This window comes from Beta vulgaris, chromosome 9 (genome assembly GCF_026745355.1).
Source record: "Beta vulgaris subsp. vulgaris cultivar EL10 chromosome 9, EL10.2, whole genome shotgun sequence".
Taxonomy (NCBI): domain Eukaryota; kingdom Viridiplantae; phylum Streptophyta; class Magnoliopsida; order Caryophyllales; family Amaranthaceae; genus Beta; species Beta vulgaris.
In genome coordinates, this window is record NC_079210.1 from 31,380,427 (window position 1) to 31,387,778 (window position 7,352).

The 7,352-nt window shown below is 34.0% G+C and overlaps 1 long non-coding RNA gene across 8 annotated transcripts; it reads left to right on the forward strand.

Moving 5' to 3' along the window:
* Positions 1–2,218: 2,218 nt before the first annotated feature.
* On the forward strand, positions 2,219–5,908 carry LOC109136057 (uncharacterized). Of its 8 annotated transcripts, XR_007269829.2 has the most exons (6): positions 2,226–3,455; positions 4,127–4,187; positions 4,295–4,584; positions 4,730–4,913; positions 5,028–5,098; positions 5,623–5,908. It is a non-coding gene; the product is annotated as an uncharacterized LOC109136057 (long non-coding RNA). The 8 variants fall into 8 exon arrangements; XR_007269830.2 differs by having other exon boundaries at positions 2,219–2,632; positions 3,300–4,584; XR_007269832.2 differs by having other exon boundaries at positions 2,219–2,628; positions 3,300–4,584.
* The last annotated feature ends 1,444 nt before the right edge of the window (positions 5,909–7,352 follow it).

The following is a 7,352-nucleotide window of genomic DNA, read 5'->3' on the forward strand; positions in this document are numbered from 1 at the left end:
TTAAAGAGGATAAGCACTATCATTATTAGTGGTTAAGAAAGCTTTGAGAACCAATAGATAAGTTAGAAATCCTTTGAGAGCCTATTCCTTAAGATTGTGAAAATCGTTTGGAGATTGTTTTATCGGGTAACGATGAACTTCTAGTTAAAGAGCCATTCGGGGTTGAATCCGAGCTCAGAACCTAACCAAACTTGATATATGACATGCTTGAGATGTCTTAAGGTTAAAATGATCATTTATGTTCATGAATTGTGTGGCTCAATAAGGTAAATTGCGTACATAGTAAAAACTGGCCAGCTGAAATTACAACTTAGACCTATGCTCAAAGAAAGCTGCTTAGCAACTACTTAAGTGTCGATCTCTCAAAATCCTTTGTATGCATGTAAGCCAACACCTAAGGCTAAAACCTCAAGCAAGAACCTCTCAGAAATACCCAGAAACGACCTTGCCCAGAACCCATTTCCCTCCTCCCTGGGTACCGCCAGAACAGACTATAAAAGCATGTTCTGGATTTTTGTCTCTTTTCTCTTATTTCTTCCTCTTGGACACCCACTTTTCTTTACATACAACTCTTTTAGACATCCATATCAAGTAGTTCAGCTTTGTTTTCAATCTTTAGACCTTAAACTCATATAGAAAACCTTGCTGAAAGATCACATAAGTTGTTATAAGTTCAACAGATTACACCTCTTGTGTTTAAGCTTAGTTTTTCATATCTAATAGCTTGTTTAAACTAATCTTTAGCATTTTTACATATTTAGGGGAAGCTTTAGGAGTAGATAATCAATTGGATGAAGAAGTTTCATTGAGTTAATCATCTTTAATAAAGGTACACACTTGGTTTAGTTTCAACCTAGAGATTTCCCTACCTATATATAGTTAGGTGATTGTTTCTTTCTAGTGTAAAACATGTTTATGAAATGAATTTACTTATGATGTGTATTTTATTATATGTATATTCAGTATATAACATAGATGTAGCATGTTGAGGTTCACTGGAGATGTTTTATTTGACCTAAACAACACTTATACACTAAGTCATTACGATTATGCTTCTAAATGGAATGTGTTTAGTACATGGACTTGTGTAGTAATGGATAATTAGTAATCTCTTTCTAAAATGTATGTCTAAGTATTATTTAAGTATCTAAGCCATAATTGGTTAAGTTCAATTAGTTATTACGTTAAAAACTAGTTTCAAGTATGAAAACCCTAAATCTTCTCAAGTATCAAAGTAAGGATAATTGAAAGGAGTTGATAAGAGTTCTGACGGCTTGTTTGTTAGTTGGTCATAAATGGTGGTAATGGGAATGAATTTGTGTGTAAATTTGTGAAAAATATTATTGTCCATTCCCATGGTAATGCTAATTTATCCTAAAGTGTCCACTTTCCTTCTTGAATTTTCATTCCCATCCAATACCACCTTGTAGGTGGTAATGGGTGGTAATGAAAATTGCTTTCCCTTGGAGACCAAAACACAAGTTTAGGGGTGAGATTACTTTGCCTATGGAGAAAAAATGTATCTCGCTTCATGGAGATTTTAAGGGTGCTTCCCTAATAAAATTACATTTAAAATTCATTCCTATTACCGCAATTTATTAACGACTACCAAACGGGCCTTGAGTATTAAGGATGAGTTGATAAGAATTTTGAGTATTGAGGATTAAAGTATGAATCATTAAATATCTTAAATTATAAATATGAAAGTGAGGCGTGAACATGCACTCGAGTTAGGGCGGGTAGAGACCCTAACTGTTGCCTTCCAGGAAGGGCGAATTCCTGGCATTATAGGATATGTCCGGTTAAGTCTTGCAAGCAGAACAGTGAAAAGGTGGGGTGACGACCCTCCACTACTACAAAAAAGGCCAAGGAGACCATCTATAGGAGACTGATTAAGGTTACTAACACAATTCTTTAACATAGTAAACCAATAGTTATCCAAAACCAGTCTCTTAAGTTTAATTATTTGACTCATTGAGAAAGGTGTAGGAGACTGTTTGTCAATAAAACCGATTTTCTTGAATATTTTAATTTTTAATTCAATTTCTTTTCAACATAACACTAATATATGTGCCATGTATTTTTCATGTTGTAAGATAAAAGACCATAAATAAAACCGGTTTCCTTGAATATTTTTATTCTTTTAATACAATTTCTTTTTAAATGTGAAATTCTTTTATTTTTAGAATTCTTATCCTTTTTCAAAGATAAGAATCATTCATGAAAAACGAAAAACGAAAAAAAAACTACGTAGCACACGTACTGTAGCAGACTTCTCTGTAAAAGTTAAAACATGCTTTTAGAAGTTCTATCAATCCCGCGAGGAGCAGCCATCACTTAAACCTTAAACCACAAAAATCCAAATTCCTCCAACTTCATAAACCGCTTCTTTTTGCATATCACAATTCTACATAATTTACTCAATCCAATTCGCAATTGAGAAATCGGAATTTAAAAATTTCCTTAACCACCATTCACAATCACCAGCGACCGTGGTTACTCGCGACCGCTTTCTTGATTCGTAATCACCAGCGACTAAGCTTGCTAGATGTCGTTCTTCTGCTTTCTTCGTCACTGGCGGGAGCTAACATCCACCGGGGAGCAGTCATCGTGCCTCCCTCTCTTAGAGTTGGTTATTTTCTCTTCTTTAATATACTATGCATTGTAGTCCCAACCAAAATTGAATTGTCGAAAGGAGTAGGTTTTTTTTTTCGTGTGGCTAATTAGTTTCGTTTTGGTGTAATTGATTTAATATTTTCTCATGATGAATTTTAATTTTCCTATTGTTTTCTTCATGCTCTCTTTTGCAATTATGAGAGCTAATTAGCTCAATATTGTTCATGCAATAGGAATTGCTCTAAAAAGTCATAAATTTAGTGAAGTTAAAAGCATTGGAAAATTGTTCTATGATGGTGAGTGAATCGAATTCCTGGAAACAATTTAGTGAGAGAGAAGATTGGACGATCGCTGTTCTTTTTACCTTAATAGCGCAGGACAGTAATGAAATATAGCAAATGAAATAATCTAGTTTACATGTAATAAAGATTGGTTGACTATAACTGGGATCATCTAAAAGAAGCAACCTCAATGATATTCTCAATGATGTTGTGGCATGGCTCGTTTTGGCCCATAATAGGGTGTCTGCTACTGCCCTAAATTGTTTTCCTAAAAATAAATCTGTAAGTTGACTTTTTTGTTTGGGAATAATTCTCTACTTGTCTGTATTCTGTAGTCACTCTTGCATGTTGATTATGTGACTGTCATACTCAAAGAATGGTCTTTTTCCTTGTGAGAAACAGGAGCATTTAACATCTCAATAGCTCTATAAGAAAGGACAGGACCCTCCTTAATTACAGGTAGATCAATCATGGGATATAAGTGAGCTATGTTACCCATGAGAGATTGAGAAATGGACTATGACAATCAACCTATTAGCGAGTATATATTGCCCTTAGGTATGAAAACCCTCTAACTCGACTCCCTCATCTCTTTGATACTGTTTATGATTTTATTTTTTGCTGTTGGTAATTAAAACAGAAACTTGGACTACCTTTACTACTTTCTTAGCATCATTATAGCAGTTTGTGTACAGGTTACTTGCATCAGGTTCAATACAATGATATACAGTTTGGGTATAGTATTGTACACTTTCTTAGATAAGTTATGAAGCTTTCTAGTTTGATAAAATAAGATCAATGAATTAGAGTAATGAAATCTTATATAGGATTCAGGATCTTGGTTTTCCTTAAATCTTTAGAGCAATGTTCACTTATCAAACACTAGCCTAAACCACCCAGACGAGTGTAACGGAGTTTAAGCCCAAACAGTAGAAGTATAAGTGTATAACGTAGTTCAATCATGCAACACAATCAACCCACCATTACCGCTTTATGCTCCCAAAAGTCATCTTCACTTTGTAATCGTTTCAATCTAATTTAATTTCTAAATCATCTTTCAACAGAGAGAAAAAGAAAAAACTTCTAATTAAGAATTGGATTTTATGATCAAAGAAAAACTAAAACTGTGCAAGCAACTAATAGTTTCAAGAATCACAAGGTCTATCTTTATTTAACATAGCCTGTTTTAAACACATCAATGAAAATTTTGAGTTCTATCAATATGACAGAGGCAATGCTTTGCCCTATCAATGGAAGCAGCCTTGCTTACAGGATACCTGGTTAGTGGAGGTTAGAATTCAGTAGCATTACATCTTTTCCCATACTCTTTGCTTGTATCCAAGTTCTTGTTAGCGACCTATATTTTATTCCTCTTATGTATCCTTGTGTGTTTGAAGATTGAATATATGCCAAGCGTTCCATTATCATAGTGACCCTTGATTCAACATGTTCAAAAGTTGCGAATGGCCAGTTATCAAAAGATTGATCCACTCACGAATTCGACATGGATGACCAAGCTAAAGTGTCTAGCTGTGGGTTAAGCAAAATAAAAAGTCTTTGTTCTTCCATCATGATTCGTATGACAGCGATCCATCAAATTTTGGGAATTCAAACAGAGTGGCAAGTGCAACAAATGATATAGGTTGGCATCGCAACAGATTCAACCTTTGGATTGGACCAGCTTAGGGTAAGTATAGATATTTGTTGTTGTTGAATCGTTATTTTGATCCCCATTGTTTTTTTTCTTTTGCATATCTAAGTTTTGTTTCCATAGAAAGATAACTGGTTATCCTTTAATCATGGTACTTATATATGCTACTGCTTTTATGCAGTAACCTTTGTCCACGCTTCTTGTGCTTGATTCAAGACAGCATACACTCATTAATGTTCTGTTCCAAAACATGATTTACTCTCTCTAAGCTCATATTTACAGTGTGTGATTAGTGGATCCAATCCTTCACACAAAGTTCTCACATTTCGTGCACGTTGCTCGTACCAAGTATGCAGGTTGCCAAGGTTTTTCCCTATTCTTTATCTTCTTTCATCTCTCAGTGTGTCTTAATAACAAACTTGTCTCGTACATTTTAATCCTTGACAAAAGTCTTGTTACTGTTTCATTATCTCTGAAAGTTCAGCGCGTCTCTCACAGCAGGTCTTACCGGGTCAGGATGATGATTGATAAAATGTGGCAACTTTACAAAGTGAGGCACCCTCTCCACCCTCTACTAACTGTTAATTAGTTTAGCCCTTAATATTTATAATTGGATGTATGTATGCCTGGATTTATTTATTGTTGAAGAAAAAGACATTTAGGGGATTTTGGTTGTTTTTTAATGATTAGAAACTGAAACCTTCATTTGAATAGTATATATGTATCTAATTCTGGATTATGAGGTTGTTCATGTGAACATTTTAGTGTTTAGGGCCTTAGGGGGACTCTTTGTTAAATTGGTTAAGGAGGCTCTATATACCAATATGCATCTTTACTTTACTTAGTCATGGGAGTAGGCTTACATGTTTTAGGTGTTGCTGATAGGGTCCTTTTGGGATGGAGCATAACAATCTCTAGGGGAGAGTTAGGGAGAGGATATTTTTAATGGAATATTTATGGTTGAGATTAATATGATCTAATCGATTTGTTATTTATGAGTTTGTATATAAGAAAACTTATAAAATATATATATATCCTAGTTCTTAATATAATTATCTGAAATTATTTTTGTAGCGTACTTTCTTGGGATTCCTAGACTTATTCGCAAGAGGTGATTGACGAGCTAAACCAAACACAAGACAATGGAGATTGAAGCCGATGGTCACGTTTGAATTGTACATTTTATTTAATTATTTTAGAATTTTAGTTTTAGTCGATAGCATTAGATTATAGAAACTTTATTTTTAAGACATTGGAAGAAATATATTTTTGAGTGAAATTGGTTTTGTATATGAATTAAATGATGCAAAGATTTATTTTGACATGATGAATAAAGCAAAAAGGAACTTCTATTTAATAATATTGTTGTAAATAAAAAAAAGCGTATATATAAGGAGCCGTAAATACAGAAGCAGTTACAGGATAATGTATATGTATACTTTAACATTCTATTTTTTTTTTAGAAAAGATTTGTAATACACCTAAGAAACTGGTTGTGGTCAATAACTAGTTTCAAAGGGTAAGGTAAAGAGACTGGTTATAAATGTTAACTAGTCTCCTAACCTCTTTACATATTATATGTACACTTATCTAAGAGACTGGTTTTATCTATCAATTGGTCTCTTAAAGAATCAAAGAAACCAGGCATTATAACCGATCTCCTAACCTAGGACACCTGTGAGATGGAGACGTGTTGTAGTCCAATTTCCTAGGCCGTTTCAACCGGTTTACTAGGCCTTTTTTTGTAGTAGTGCTCAATAATTTGGAGATAGCTGGTACTGCGTGGTACCCCTCTCCATTCGCGTTCATGCCAAACGATTTGATTTTGTGAAACTATAGTAATTGAGTTGAATGTGATTATTTGTTATTATAACTATGTGTTAGTTTTCAAAATACACCTAAACTTGTATTTTCTATTATACAGTGTGCACTCAGCTTTGCTAATAGTGTTGTCATTTCGATGGCCTGTCACTTGGTAGGTGGCAGAGTCAAACTTTGTCGCAGGATTGTGTTGGAAGCCAGAATCGAGTTGAGAGCAAAGTTATGATTCGAATTGTGTATTATGGGATAAAGTTCGAGGTTTAACTTTGTGTAGAGAAGAGTTTATTTAGAATTACTTACAATATAGATTATTCTTTTGCCATGGAATTTGAGATTGAATGACTATATAATTGAAGTCTTATATAAAGGATTTTCTTCTGTGGGCCCATAACCACATGTCCAGGATCGATTTGTAAGGTTATGTTTCCGCTGCGAGTAAATATTTAATTCGAGGTTTTATAAGCGTTGATTGTGATTAGTGAATCTTAAGTGTGTTTAGCTAGCAGCTCGGGAATCGGGCTGTTACACTCCTGGTTCCAAGAAGTCTTGAATCGGAATTGATTCTCATCCTTGGCAATTTAAGATCCCCTTTATTTCCTTGCACCTTATCAAGGTTTCTCCTTACCAAAAAAAAAAAAAATTGAAAAAAAAATTGAAAAAAAATTGACTTCGACCCAATTCTAATTTCATCATAAAAACTCGTACTTTTTCAATGGAACTTTATGTTGTGAAATTAAAATTTAGTCTCCTACTCAGAACAACACTAGTATAACTAAGTCTAAATGAGACATATATAAATACCTCTTAAGAGAGCTTATGAATTCCTAAAGTTCGAATTACATAATTGGGAGTGAAAAAAATGGTGAGGTACTTGAATCATGCTAACAAGTGAGCATCATTTGTATGGAGGTGATGGTTTTTCCTTCTTGGTAGCTGGTTTAGTTGTCATGTCCATTTATTTTTTTTGACATCAGAAAAACCTG